Source organism: Lemur catta, chromosome 7 (assembly GCF_020740605.2).
Source record: "Lemur catta isolate mLemCat1 chromosome 7, mLemCat1.pri, whole genome shotgun sequence".
Lineage (NCBI taxonomy): Eukaryota > Metazoa > Chordata > Mammalia > Primates > Lemuridae > Lemur > Lemur catta.
The window spans coordinates 70,819,436-70,835,977 of NC_059134.1; the positions used below are offsets into that span (position 1 = coordinate 70,819,436).

The following is a 16,542-nucleotide window of genomic DNA, read 5'->3' on the forward strand; positions in this document are numbered from 1 at the left end:
CCTAAGAAAATAACATTTTGGCAAGAATTTGAAGGAGCTTAAAAAGTGATCCATGAGAATATCTAGGAGCAGAACATTCAAAGAAGAAACAACAAATGCAAAGTTTCTAGGTGGTGCCTATTTGAGGAGAATCAATAGGTACATACCAAGAACAAAAAAACAAAAAAAAAGAAAAGGAAAGGGGAGAGTAATAAAGATTAGGTCAAAGAGACAAAAAGGAACCATACATATCTTGCTAGGGTCTTTAGGGACATCATAGGGACTTTGGCCTTTACTTAGATTAACACACAGATACATTAGAGGGTTTTTTGAGCAAAGGAATAACATGATTTAACTCACATTTTTAAAGGGTCAGTCTAGCCTCTGTGTAGAAAGACTGCATGGAGACAAGGGAGAAAGAGATTTCAGCTAGGAGTCTATTACAATAATCCAGGCAAGAGAGATGGGTGGCTTGGACCAAGGTAATGGAAGTTGCTAATTTAAACTGTGTAATTTGAGGACAATGATAAAACTATAACATCGCTTCCCGGCATTTTGGCTAAGATCAAGTGTAGTATCTGTTCTCATCAGTTTAACTTATAAAATTATTTACATGAGGAAAAGTTTAAGGAAAACAACAAGGGATAGTGATGTACCCAGGAGCTAGTTATAGGATGAAGCTGTTATTATAACTAGGCTTGAAGAGGAAGAGGAGAGAATGCTTCCTGGAACCTGGATAATGTATTTGTATGGATAGGGTTGTAAAAGGGTCACAACCAACCTTTAGCAAAATGGTAAGGAGAGGGAAGGGACACTGACCTCACTCTCCTCCAGTTCTCTGTGATGTTTCCCATTGGTTGAACCCAACTAGAAACCAAAGAAGGAAACTCACTAACACAGTCCATAAAAGTTGAACTCCCAGAGCACAGAGCAAGTTTAAAAGGATTAGGGTGGAGCAAATGGAAAATATTTACCATAGTGAGGAGGATTCAAAGTGGATTTCAAGGTTTTTGACCTGAGTACCTAAGACAGCCATTTACAAGATGGGAAAGAATTTAAGTGTGGTAGATTTTAGAAAGAAAATCAGAATTTCTGTTTTAGATATGTTAAATTTAAAGATTTCAAGTAAAAATGTATAGTCGAAAACTAGTATTTAAATTTGGAGTTCAAGAAAGAGGTCTAGGCTAGAAATATAAATACTAACCCTAGTTGTCATGGGTTTGAGATACTAGAGAAAATGTGACACTGATCAATAAATGCAAATGCTTCTCTTTCTTTGAGAGATAATCTTTTTATCTATCTTGAGGAAAAAATTTAAATAATATTGAACCAATTCCTTTTTAGCATCTTCTAAAGCATGAGCTAAAAAAAAATGTAATTACCTCTGTATGCTGCTATAGACTGTGGGCTCCTTATATGTAGGGACCATTTCTTAGTCATCTTTGTATTCCTAACACTTACCATATAGAAGCCTCTTAAAAATGTTTGCCAGATGAGTGGAGTTAACAAACATATACATGAATGAAAACAGGGTTGGGATTTGTAGGATATCCCCAAGGTGGCTAAAATGCCACATTAATGACAGACTTTTTGTTTTTTTAAAAAGAACCTCCTCCAATTGACGAAAGACTCAGGTATCATCATTCATTCTGTGACAGGAAGTCAGGGAGAGGCTAACAGACACACTTTAAGGAGGCTTAAGCAACTTTGAAAGCTTCTGTTGGTGAAGCAAAGAGCATCACGGAAAGTCTGAGAAAAGCTAGTGGCTCTAATACCAGATGATAACAATCACATTTACGTGGTTATTTCCTGCGCCCCTGAGGCAGAGCCTGCTTTTATTTTTTTAATATTTAATATACTAAATTTAGTGTTTATCAATTCACTACATGTTTTTATACTATTATTACATATGTGTTTATAAGAAAATATCTATTGTACTATTTTACATGATTTCAGTTTATATAAATTATATCATATACTAGATATATATTAATAATTTTGTGTCTTTTTAAAAATTCATACATCTTGATATGTATAGCTCTTGTTTAACTGTTTCTTTATTTTACTGCCATAAACAATGCTGCAGTGAACATTCTGGCATACATATAAGAGTTTCTTTAGCATATAATTATATAACTATTACATAAAAGTTGGATTGCTAATTCATCGAGTATGAGTACCTTCAGCTTTGCTCTTTGCTGGATATAGCTAAATTGTTCTCAGAGTAGCTGTATAATCTTAGACTCCCACAAATAGTTTATGAGAATTCAAGCTTCCCATACTTAATTTTTTGTCTGATGGATGCTAAATGATATATTATTATTGTTTTAATTTGCATTTCCCTGTTATTCAGACACCCTCTTCTGTGAATTGCCTATTTAAGTTTGAGCCAGTTTGGAACTAACAAGCTATGCCTATCACATGTATTTTGGTTCCATGATGTCACTGGCCAGGTCTGTTCAAGAATCTTCATGCCAAAGCCAAAAAGCAGTACTTTGAACAAACAGATTTTTGGGTTTTCCTTCTAGAAGCTACAAAATATAATGATGGCTACTCTCAGGGGATCGTGAGATCCTCTTTGTTAAAATCTCCCTCTCGTCTTAGCCCTGTACTCTTTCACCTTCAGTTAGTTTGATTCCTCAACCTCAAATCTAGGGTAAGTGACACTAAGGCAGAACATGGAGCTGGTTGCTAGGAGGGTAGGAGAGTGCTGAAAAGTGTCTAGATTTTATGTCCAGAAGGCCTAGATGGCATGGGTTTAGGATAAAAGGGAAAATGTTAGATACTGACTGATAAATGCAAATGGTTCTCTCTCTTTCTCTGAGAGTTTTATTTACTTAAAAGGGGGAAAAAAACAAAACTAATATTTTACTCATTTACTCTTTAGTATTTTCCTTAGCATGTCTAATCTGTCTCTCTCTGTCTTTTCCTGTGTATATTTTTGCCTCTCTCTTACACATAGTTAAACACACAAAATCTGTATCAAACACCATGAAGAATGTGTGAAAACATGTGTACTAAATACAGTGAAAAATAGCACTCAAAACAGGAAGCTGCCTTGTTGACAGTTTGATGAAGAAAAGATAGAAGGATCAACTTTCCCATCAGCCATCAGTGGAGATGAGAAAATTTCAAGTAACTCACAAAAGCTGATATGCTTCACCAAGCATATATTATATATGTGAGAAAAATAGATTTTAATATAATTTCAGTAGTTCTGAATATAAGTTATGATCCATTCCAACAGAATTTTAATACATCTTCATCAGTGAAAAAAAGTTTATATCTATTGCAACAATATACAAATCAGCATAAGAAAATTATAAACACCAATTTCAAAACTAACTTCATATAAATGGAATTCTTCCATCAAAATCATGTTTTCAGAAACCTCACTATATTTGACACAATATTATTTCTTGGCTTCTTTAAAGTACAGTGTCAGAGATATCTTGTTATAGATAATTGCAGATTCTACATTTTTATAATATTAGAATTCCCCAAACCTTTAGCCTTTTATGACTCTTATCATATAGAACAATACTGTCTAATAGAGCTTTCTAGGATAATGGAAATATTCCATATCTTTGCTGTCTGATATGAGAGCCACCAACCTGATATGGCAATTAAGCCCTTAAAATGTGGCTAGTGTGACTGAGGAACTGAGTTTTTATTTTAGTTCATTTTAATTCATTTGAATTTATCAAATAGCCACATGTGGCTAGTAGCTTCATTATTGTGCAACACAGATTTAGAGTAATCTAGAAAATCTTTCCTTCTATTTAGCCATAAATATTGGTCTCTAATTATACTAAGCAGATAGCCAAGAGTGGACAATCTCACCTAGGATCGGGGTCACAATACTCTCAAACACTATTTATAGAGACCTATTTCTCTCCTTCTATAAAGTGCTATATTACTGGGTACCTTATATCCAGTCCTTCTGTGTCTGATGTCCTGACTCTCATTTTTAGCAGAGCTTACATTTCGGTTCTTGTTATCTAACCTACAGGTGGGCAGGTACATCTCTGTTTGATTGCTTAGGGTGACTCAGTTTCTGAAAGAACCATCACCCACTGCTCCTGTCTTCCAGTGTTACTTATTTTAACTCTATCACTCTATAAGAGATGCAGTATTCATATCCCTAATATGACTTTAGCCAGCCCTAAGATATCTGTCTAACCTATGGTTCTAAGTATACCCCTGGATCTGATTTCTCTTGGTCTTCCTCTCAAGAATTGGAACTTTTTAAATGGAAATTGTTTAAGGTAATTTGGTAACACAATCCTAAATAGTGTCCTCTGTATAGGCCCAAATTCAAGACACTTGTCATTCCATGAATACCAGCTATTTCATTGACATGATAAAAAAAAAAAAGAGAATAAAGCTGACTTCTAAAATATCTTCAGGGATATCATAAAATTATAGTGTGAATAGAAAGACTTCAAGAAAATCAAGTGATTAACAGATTCTAGTGTGAGATAAAGATTGTGGGCATAGTAGTAAGTAGTCATTGTAAGAGAGAAATGACAATCTTCCCTTAACAATTTCTCATAGTTGTAATTTAATAATTAACCAGAGTTCAATTTATTATTAAATTCTATTAAAGTTTCCTAAGTTTTTACAGTAAAAACAGAAACATATGTGCTATTCACTATGCTAGAAATGTAAGAATCTCCGAAGTCTAGCCAGCATCCAGAGTTTCCAAAGCTTATATTCTATAATTACTCTCATGACATATCCAGGCACCTTGTCAACTGTCTAATAGCCATAGATGATTCACCACTGAATTGCAGATCACATTATCCTAGAAAGCTAGAATAATATGAAGTCATCCTTGATAGCTCATAAGAAAACCCAAGGCCTAGTAAAGGTAAGTAAGATCCTCAAACCTGAAAAATTTAAATTAATAGAAAAGGAAAAATTTACCAGGGCATAATTTGAAAATGAAAATTACAGGCATTAAAAGTAGAAAAGATCCCACAATTCTCAAAACAAAAAATTAAATTTCATAGTTAAGAGTATGACATTCTCATACAGAGGATAATGATCACTGTTTTTGTTATTTGGTTTTGTTTTTGTTTTTCTGTTTGTTTGGGTCAAAGAGTAGTGTGGAAGATTTAGAAAGTGCATGAGGAAATGTGTCCCAATAATGTCTGGAGTAGATATTAGCATGTCTTAGTGGAAAGGGCATGAGCTTTAACATCATACAGTCCTAGATTCAAGTCTTGGATTGGCCACTATTATCTTCGTGTCTTGAGAAAATTATTTTATTTTCCTGAGCCTCCATTTTCTTCTTTCTAAAAAGAGAACAATGATGCCCACTCATGATATTAATATGAGGATTAAGTGAAATAAAATACAAAAAAGCACTGTGACACAAAGTATTTGCCCAATAAATGTTAGTCCTTTCTTTTGTCAGCACTCTCTTGCTTCTTGGTAGGTCTTTAAAAACAGGAACTTCTCATGTCTGAGTGTAGAAAATATGAAGTAATGTAAACCTCACATAGCCTAACACAATGATGGTTAAATAATAAGTACTCAAAAAATATTTTTGGATTGGGTGAGATTTTACAAATGCGTTCCTTCTTGAAAACAGAGGGATGGAGGAGATGAATTCTCAGGATCCCTTCCTGGTTCTGAGATTAACGTTCCAATAAGAAAGCTTTTCTCAGTGTCAACCACAATAAAATTCAGTTCATCACGAGAGAGAAAAGGCATTTTTTGTGTGTGGTCCTACCTCTAGTTTTCTTTATGAAGTATAATACAGAGAATCTCCTCAGAGCTCTTCCTTAAGCAAATTCTCTGCTTTAGACTGAAAAAAAATCATAACTATTTCCTCCAGCATTTCATTTCATCTCATTTATTCATCATTTCTTATTCATTTTTTCTTCATCATTCATTCTGATTCCATCACAGATAAAGGATTTGTAAATACCTGAAAGATGGCCCAGGTACAGAGCACCATAACAGGTAGTATTGATCCCCTCCTCTTCTTCCTAACACCAAAACTGAATAGGACACAGAGAGAGACCGAGGACAAATAACAAGTATTCCAGTGAAATCCTTTTCAACATTCATCGGGGAGGGCAACTGTAAACCATGATAACCATGGCTGAGAAATACACAGTTAACTGTGAGGGTTAGAGAACAGCCATCATGATTTGAGGCAAATGCCTACTGGCACTAAACTATGGCTGGAAAAATAAAAGAGCTCCTTTCAGTAACCAGTTAACAAGAAATCCAGGATTCTCAAAAGCCTGTGTTTAAGCAAAACCACAGCATGGTCGTGCCCATTTCATTTTCTTTAGCTTTCTTAATAAACTTCTATTTATGCTCCCTTGATGTTACCAACTTAAACTTCAGGGTCTCTGTAGGTTTTCCCACATTTCAGCCTGGAAAAACTTCTAGCCATATAGACTTATGTAAAACACTCTTTGTATACTTCACTGTCTCTTGACATCTTGCAACCTGAGCACAACAGCTATTAATACACATTTGAACAGTAGATGTGGTTTTACTAACTTGAATAAAAATGTGTTCCTGGGTCCAGATAAAACTAAAGTTTGTCCATAAACAGCTATATAAGCTAGAAATTGTTGTAGATGAATTTCAAAGTAGAAAAACTTACCTAAGAGTACAGAATACGCTTAGAGGTATATCTCAATGTATTTCCAAACTAAAAAATAAATTGAAATATTCATTTAAGAAAGATGATTATGAGCCAATATTAAAAATGTCTTATACTTGTAAAGATCTGTATATTTATTTTACAATCAATCTCCTATAAGTAACCACATAGTTTCTAACAAGCCTTAAAGTCAGACTGCTACCAATAGAAAGTTGACATTTTTTCCCAATATCTCTACTTCTGAGTCTATTTGAAGAGTATAGTCAAAGACAGGAGCCATATACACATGTATGGTTTGATTCCATTTATACTCCTGCCCTAATTCTTGTGGCTTGGACCCATTCCAGATGTTCTGTCTTACTCTGTGGTTTGTATTTGAGATCTTCTCTCCTGATTCAGTGCATTCCCCTGATTGACAAACAGATTTAGATATGAAAACAAACAGTTACCTGCCTGTAATTGGTTTCTAACAGCTGTACTGTTGTACCACTTCCAAAACATGGTAAAGTTGCCTCCTAGATAAGCTTCCTGTTCAGTTCAGCTGTGTATGGATGATTGCGGGGGAGGTGTGAATTTTGTTTGTTTGTTTTTTTACCATTTGTGAGTACTTACTGTTCACCAATAATGTCAGGAGTAGGTATCAGCATGTCTTTTTTTTTTTTTTTGAGACAGAGTCTCGCTCTGTTGCCCGGGCTAGAGTGAGTGCCGTGGCATCAGCCTAGCTCACAACAACCTCAAACTCCTGGGCTTAAGCGATCCTACTGTCTCAGCCTCCCCAGCTGGGACTACAGGCATGCGCCACCATGCCTGGCTAATTTTTTCTATATATATTTTTAGTTGGCCAGATAATTTCTTTCTATTTTTAGTAGAGACGGGGTCTTGCTCTTGCTCAGGCTGGTCTCGAACTCCTGACCTCGAGCAATCCACCCGCCTCGGCCTCCCAGAGTGCTAGGATTACAGGTGTGAGCCACCTCGCCCGGCCAAGTATCAGCATGTCTTATTCGAAAGATATTCAGTAAGTTTGGGTAAATAAGACCTATATATATTTTATGAGATAAAATACATATTCTTATTATTTTTACCCCTAAAATTAAATTTAGATAAGTACACATTGCATTTTAATTTTCTAAATTGATATGTCTTTTAATTGAATGCAGAATAGTCTTCAAAAGGAAAGGGCTACCTTTTTTTTACTGATTTAATGTGGAGCATAATATTATTTCATTGGTAGATTAAAATGTTAGACTAGAAGTAATAACCTAGTATTATATTTTTAGTAATTTGTCTCATAATGTCAATTGAATTATGTGAAATATATCAAACTAGTTACAATACAAACTACTGCTTACAACAAACAATTGCAACTCTGCACATCAGAATAAGAGACTAGAATTTAGCATTTTAAAATTCCTGTGGAAATCAAATGTATTTTAAGTATCAGCTCTGATTATTTAATCACACAACTTGCATTTTGCCCTGGCTAATTTTGAAGGCTGATAATATTTTACTCATAAAAATAATTGTGCACCTGTTGTGATGGAAGCCTAGTTAAACAAATGTTAATAGGAATGTAACTCTGCTTTAAGCACAAGAACACAGGTCGCTCATTACTATTATGTGAAAAAACATAATTTTAAAGCCATGGAATAGATCTCATTTTGAATCTCATCTCTTCCATAGAGAGATATTTTAAAATATTATTAAAATATTTATAATAAATAGCAAATAATTTCATATTAACTTGAAAGAGAACTAACAACAAATGATGTTTACTGAACAAAATGGATGTGGAGTTATTCCTTCCCATTTAAGATTTGTGTCTTTCTGCCTTACTCTATTCCCTGACCAAACCATTTTAATGGTATTGAATCATTTCTGTGAAATGCGTACTTTTCTTACTAGTTTATGATCAAAGGATAAAATAAAAAGTGGACCTACAAAAGCTGCACCCCTCTTGCACTTTACTTATTTTCAGACTATTTCAGCATCGGAGATCTTTTCCAGTACCCAAATTCTCTGAGCTTTAAAAAATGCTAGCACTCACGGAAGAGAGATAGTCTTAGACCTTTCTCTGTTATTTCTGTCATTTTAGGCTTTCTAAGAGCTACCAGCTTGTGTCTATTCAATCCATTTCCAGGTATGATCGACTCCTAAGTACTGAAAAGAGGCTTGAGGAAAAATAATTTCTCTAAAGTTAAACTAGCTAAAGTTTAAGCTCAGTTATACTCATGGGTCTCATTGACTTCCATAAGGAGGTTGCCTTGCAATTGGCCCAGACTCTTTAAGGTTGTATTTAAAAGGTAATTTTATTCAAAATTATATAAACTTTGGAACCCTATCTTTTACAATGTCGGGCCCATTCTAATTTTATCTCGGTTAGTGCAATAGAAGTTTACTACTAGAGAAGAGAAAATGAGTGTATTCTTTAAATGACTTAAATTCTCTGTAGTTTTCTTTTTCAATAGTTTAATGCAATTTGGATTGAAGGGGAATCACAAATAAACGGAATAATTGCATCAAATTTCCTAAGTGCATTAACTATGCACTCAGTAGTAATTACCAACAGTAGCAACACATTTAAAAATGTAGAGAATAATGTACAATTTATGCTTATTTCAAAGTCCTTATTCATAAAAACATCATTTGGATGAAAATACACACATTTTATTAAGTGGTTAGCCTGGCATTTTTTTTAAATTCAAACAAATGACCTAAATACTAAGTGTGTGGGAGGTCTAGTACTATGGGCCAGTTCTTAATGTGACATAGCTATCCCCTGAGACTTTGGTCAAGGGCTAACTGTAGACTAAGGAAATACCCAGGGCACACCCAAGCACCTAGGGTGCTCAGCACAGAGTATTCCTGGGCCTATAAATAACATGGAGATTAATTACTATCCCAAGCTTTTTTTCCAAGAATCAGCTATATATAAATATTATCACAATGTATATTTTAAAACTATATACATTTATTCAAACAAAAAAGGCTAAAGTGAAATATAGCAAATTAATAATAGTATAACACTTAAAAATGCTTTTCACACTATTTTTGTGTTTACTAAAAATCATATTGTAACTTTTTAAATAAATATATATATTTTAAAATCTTGCCTATCACAGTTACACTAAAAAAATTTTATCAACTATAAATCCAGAAATATTACATGTGAATATCCTATTTTAACAGGAAGACCTCTAAGTTTTAGCTACCACTACATTAAAATGCCAGAACCAAAGTTATATAGAAAATCTCTTAAAGTTTTGGGTAAGGGAATTTGACCTGTAGTTAAACAAGATGATTTAATAATACTACAAGGGCTTGGGAGGCATATAATAGGTCAACTATCTGTAATAAGATGGGAATGAAGCTGACCAGACCTAGTTTATCTGAAAAATGTTTTAATTATCAATAAATTGAATATCATTTTTTGTTGAGCAAACATCAATGACATGAACTACACTGTAAACCTGACATATATGATAATACCAATTTCTTGGACTGTTAGAACATCCTCTCAATGTTATTATACCTGTCTAATCATTGGCTATGACATAATTTGTGAATCAAGAGGTAATGAAATCTGGGTACAGTGGCTTATGCCTGTAATCCCAGCACTTCGCAAGGCCAAGGTGGGCGGATTTCTTGAGTCCAGCAGTTAGAGGCTATAATGAGCTATGATTGGACCACGGCACTCCAGCCTGAGTAACAGAGTGAGACCCTGTCTCTAAAAAAAAAAAAAAAAAAAAAAAGGAGGTAATGAATGGTTCCAGCTCCCTATTGGAAGCACATAACCAAATGGGCTCGTTCCTATTCCTACTGGCAAACTACTATTTACTGAGAACCTATTTTGTCAGTTATTTTATAACCACTGTCTCATTTCAAAATAATCCTGAAATGCGTGTATTTTTATTTTTGACCACTTTACAGGTTAGAAAGTTGAGAGTAAAATAGGCTAAATAAACTGATCAATTTATACCATGAATCAAACATACGTCTTATCAACTCCACATCCCATGTTTATTATGCCAGTTCCAGGAGAAAAAAGCAATTAATTTCTTTAGGCCAGTAATTTCACTCATGGTCTTCATAAAATATTTGAACTCTTAAACGTGACTAATTTTTTTTGTAGTTATTACTGACCAATTAATTTAATGTCAAGGTAATTATATGCTAATTAAGGTTCTAGTCCAACAATTTTCAAAGTGTAGTCCATAGAGCCTTGGAGGTCCCAGAGAACTATTCAAGGTGTCCCTGAGGTCAATAATTTTCATAGTTTTATGCTACTCCTAAGGCACTACTTGCATGTTACAGTGATGCTATTTGCACTGATGACACAAATGAAATAGTGGATAAAACTGCTGCTCCCTTGGCATGAATTAAAGGTACCAAACTACACTAGTAGTCATTGCATTCTTCACTATGACATACTTGTAATAAAACAAATAAACAAAAAATCCAGTTTCACTTAAGAATGTCCTTGATTAAACAATGAAAAATTGTTAATTTTATTAACTTTTAATAATCTGTGTGATGAAATAGGAACCACTTCTCTTGCACACACAGGTATATGAGTTGTTTCAAGGAAAACCACTTGTGCTACTGTTGGAGATGCAAGCTGGACTTTTTCACAGCTTTTTATTATAGAACAACATTTTTATTTGAAAGAACAAGTAAGAGACAAAATATAATTATTCAGACTTCAAGATTTGGCAAGTGAGCTTTTTATTTCAAGAAAAACTGAGGATTTGGGGGGGTGGAAGGAGCAGAGCAAGATGGCCAAATAGAAACCTCCAGTGATTGTCCCTCCCCACAAACACCTAATTCAAAGACTATCCACCCAAGCAAGCACCTTCAGAAGGACTAAAAATCAGGTGAGTGATCATACCACCTAGTTTTAACATTATATTGAGGAAGAGGCACTGAAGAGTGCAGAAAAGACAATCTTGCATTACCTACGCCACCCCTTCTGGCATCCCCCAGCAGTGCTGTGCCAGCACACAGAGTGGAGAGAGAATCTGTGTGCCCTGGGGAGGGAGACTGAGGTGACTGTGGGGATCTGCATCAAAACTCAGGGCTGCCCTGGCACAGGGGAACACAGCACAGGGCAGAATTCTGCCAGTACCCTTGGAGGGAGCATTTAGACAAGCCAGGCCAGAGGGAAATCCACTATCCTGAAGCCCAAGTTCTGGCTAGCCCCACCACCAAGCTGACAAAAAGCAGCATGGGGCCTGGACTAAATTAATTCATAAGGCAGTTAGGCCACAAAGGCTACAGTCCTTAGGCAGTTTCTATGGCTGTGCTGGCTTGGAGCCAGTGGACCTGGGGTAAACATGATCCAGTAAGGGGTCACCAGCATTTGTGGCCAAGCCAGTGCTTGTGCCACCCCTCCCCCAACTACAGGCTCAGAGAGAGTCTTCTTTCACTTGGGGAAAGGAAAGGGAAGAGCTCAGAGTACTCTGTTTTGCAACTTGCATACCAGCAACCACAGTAAAATAAAGTACCAAGCAGACTCCTGAAGCCCCTGTGTCCAGGCTTCAGTTCCAGGATGGCATTTCTGGACCCACCATGGACCAGAAACAGGCTGCCTTACAGAGAAGGACCCAGTCCTGGCAGGATTCACCACCTGCTGACTAAAGAGCTCTTTAGTCAGACATAACCAGGCAACAATGACCACGGGTTTTGGGTTAGATTGGTCTGGCTTCAGCTGTGACTTGGTGTTGGTGGCCACAAGGGAGTGCCCATGCCACTCCTCTCCTAACTCCAGCAGCCCAGCACACAAAGTGAGGGAAGAGAGTGAGAGACTTTGCCTGGTAATCAAGGGAATTCTCCCGTATCTTACCCAAGTCCACCAAGATGGTACCATCAGGAGCCTGTAAGGATCACAGCATTACTGTGCTTGTGGCTCCCTCAGCACTGATATGGCTGTAGTGACCAAATGCTTAGACCACAACATTCAATTCCCTTTGAATATCTGAAACTTCTAGGAAAGATAGGCTCAAACAAGCCCAGACTGTGAAGATTAAAATAAATATTTAAGTCCTCAAGGCCCAGAAATTGATAACATCATAAGTTTGAAGAACATTCACCCAAAGGAAAAAAAGACATTCTATAAAAAAGACATCTGCACTAGAATGTTTACAGCAGCACAATTCACAATTGCAAAGATGTGGAAACAACCCAAGTGCCCATCAATACATGAGTGGATTAATAAAATGTGGTATATGTATACCATGGAGTACTACTCAGCCACAAAAAACAATGATGAAGTAGCTCCTCTTACATTATCCTGGAAGGAGCTGGAGCCCATTCTACTAAGTGAAGTATAAAAGAATGGAAAAACAAGCACCATGTGTACTCACCATCAAATTGGTACTAACTGATCAACACATATGTGTATATGTGGTAATAACAGTCATTGAGTGTCGGGCAAGTGAGAGGGGGAGGAGGGGATGGGTATATTCACACCTAATGGGTACGGTGCACACTATCTGGGGGATAGGTATGCTTGTAGCTCTGACTCAGGCAGGGCAAAGGCAATATATGTAACCTAAACATTTGTACCCCCATAATATTGTGAAATAATTAAAAAAAGAACATTCAAGAAGACATGACCTCACCAAATGAACTAAATAAAGGATCAGTGACCAATCCTGGAGTGGTGGAGATAGGTGATCTTTCAGACAAAAAATTCAAAATAGCTGTCCTGAAAAAGTTCAGTGAACTTAAAGATAACACAGAGAAGGAATTCAAAAGCATATCAGAAAAATTTAACAAAGAGATCAAAATACTAAAAAAAAAATCAAGCAGAAATTCTAGAGCTTAAGAATTCAACTGACAAACTGAGAAATGCATCAGAGTCTCTCAAAAGCAGAATTGATCAAGCAGAAGACAGAACTACTGAGCTTGACGACAGGCTATTGAAAAAGACACAGTCAAAAAAGAAAAGAGAAAAATGAATAAATAAGAAGGAAGCATGCTTACAAGATCTAGAAAATAGCCTCTAAAGAGAAAATCTAAGAATTACTGGTCTTAAAGAGTAGGTAGAGAGAGAGATTGGGGTAGAAAATTTATTCAAAGAAATAATAACAAAGAATTTTCCAAACCTAGAGAAAGAGGTATAAGAAGGACATAAGAAACCAAGCAGATTTAACCCATACGAGACTACCTCAAGGCATTTAATAATCAAACTCCTAAAGGTCACAGATAAAGAAAAGATCCTAATGTAAGCAAGAAAAAAGAAAAAAAAACACACATATAGAGGAGCTCCAATACATCTGGCCCTAGACTTCTCAATGAAAACCTTGCAGGCCAGGAGAGAGTGTCATGATATATTCAAAGTGCTGAAGGAAAACACCTTAACCCTAGAATATTATATCCTGTAATCATAACCTTCAAACTTAAAGGGGAAATAAAGATTTTCCCAGAAAAGCAAAACCTGAGGGATTTAATCAACACCAGACCTGTCCTACAAGAAATGCTAAAAGGAGTTTTATCTGAAAGAAAAAGACTTTAATCTAGCAGAGAGAAAGAAACACTTATACAACATTGGTGGGACTGTAAATTATCATGAGTGGATTAACAAAATGTGGTATATGTATACCATAGAATACTACTCAGGCAGGAAGAAGGATAACTTACTGCTTTTTGCAACATATGGATGGAACTGGAAACCATTATCCTAAGTGAAGTGTCTAAAGAATGGAAAAACAAATGCCAAATGTACTCATTATTAAGTTGGAACTAACCGATGAACACACATGTGCATAGAGGGAAGAATGACTCAATGGAAATCCACCAGGAAGGAGAGCGATGGAGGAGATGGGCGAAAACCTACCTAATGGGTATAATGAACACTATCTGGGTGACAGGCACACTTACAACCCTGACTCAAGCATTATAAAAGTAATCCTTTTATACATTTGTATCCCCCTAATACTTTGAACTTGAAAAAAATAAGAAAAGGATATTAACTAACAAAAAGAAATCATCTGAAGATATACAACTCACTAGTAATAGTAAGTACAGAAATACACAATACTCTATTGCTCTAATTGCAGTGTATAAACCCCTTATATCTTGCATAGGAAGACTAAAACACAAACCTATCAAAAATAACAACAACTTTTTGAAAGATAGATAGTATAAAAAGATATAGATGGAAACAACAAAAAATTAAAAAGCAGAAGGGAATGAAATTAAAAGGTAGAATCTCTGTTAGATTCCCCTTTGCTTATTTATTTGTTTGTAAGCAGAGTTGTCATACATTTCAAATAATTGATTAGAAAATGTTTTTTGCAAGCCTCATGGTAACCTCAAATCAAAAAATCTACAACAAATACACAAAAAATAAAAAGCAAATTAAGACACACCACCAGAGACAATCACTTTTCATAAAGGAAGACAGGAAGAAAGTAAGAAAGAAAGAGGACCAGAAAATAACCAGAAATCAAATAACAATATGGCAGTAGTCAGTCCTTCCCTATCAATAACAGCATTGAATGTGAATGGACTAAACACTCCCATCAAAAGAAATAGAGTGTCTGAATGGATAAAAACCAAAAGCCAAATATATGTTGTCTTCAAGAAACATACTTCACCTATAAAGGCATACATATACTGAAAAGAAAGAGATGGAAAAAGATATTCCATGCAAGTAGAAACCAAAAAAGAGCAGGAATAGCTATACTTCTATCAGATAAAACAGATTTCAAGACAAAAACTGTAAAAAGAGCCAAAGAAGGTTATTATATAATGATAAAGGGATCAATTCAGCAAGAGAATTTAACAATTGTAAATATATATGCCCCCAACACTGGAGCATCTAGATATTAAAGCAAATATTATCAGTGCTAAAGAAAGAGCCAGATCCCAATACAATAATTGTTGGAGATCTCAACACTCCACTTTCAGCATTGGATGATCATCCAGAGAGAAAATCAACAATGAAACATTGGAAATAATCTGCGCTATAGACCAAATGGACCTAATAGATATTTAAAGAATGTTTCATCCACCACAGCATTTCTCTATGCCAACAGCAAACAATCTGAAAAAGAAAACAAGAAAATAATCCCATTTACAATAGCTACAAATAAAACAAAATACCTAGGAAGAAACTTAACCAAAGAAGTGAAGGAACTGTATAATGAAAACTATAAAACACTGATGAAAGAAATTGAAGAGAATTACAAAAAAATGGAAACACATTCTATGCTTGTGGATTGGAATAATCAATATTGTTAAAATGTCCACACTATGCAAAGCAATCTACAGATTCAAAGCAATCCCAATCAAAATACCAATGACATTCTTCACAGAATAGAAAAAATAATCCTAAAATTTATATTGGAACCACAAAAAGCCCAGACTAGCAAAAGCCATCCTGAGCAAAAAGAGCAAAACTGGAGGAATCACATTACCTGACTTAAAATTATACCACAGAGCTGTAGTAACCAACACAGCATGCTACTGGCATAAAAACAGACACACAGAACAAGGGAACAGAATACAGAACTCAGAAATAAATCCATACATCTATAGTGAACTTATTTTTGACAAAGGTGCCAACAATATACAGTGGGAAAGGACAGTCTCTCCAATAAATGATGCTGGAAAAACTGGATATGTATATGCAGAAGAATGAAACCAGACCCTTATCTCTTGCCATATACAAAAATAAAATGAAAATGGATTAAAGACTAAATCTAAGACCTGATACTAAGAAGTACTAAAAGAAAACGCTGGGGAAACACTCAGATCATTGGTCTGGGCAAGGACTTCGTGAATAATACCTCCAAAGCACAGACAACCAAAGCAAAATTGGACAGATGGGATCACATCAAACTAAAAAGCTTCTGCACAGCAAAGAAAACAATCTACAAAGGGAAGAGACAACCCAAAAAGTGGGAGAAAATATTTGCAGACTACACATC

General features: G+C 35.4%; 1 protein-coding gene and 1 pseudogene across 1 annotated transcript in view; one reads left to right on the top strand and one right to left on the bottom strand.

The window, feature by feature from the left end:
* Window positions 1-16,542, bottom strand: part of SOX6 (SRY-box transcription factor 6) — a 383,942-nt gene that overhangs the window by 232,296 nt on the left and 135,104 nt on the right. The gene's annotated exons all lie outside the window — the stretch shown is intronic.
* LOC123643183 lies at window positions 519-619 on the top strand (annotated as a pseudogene).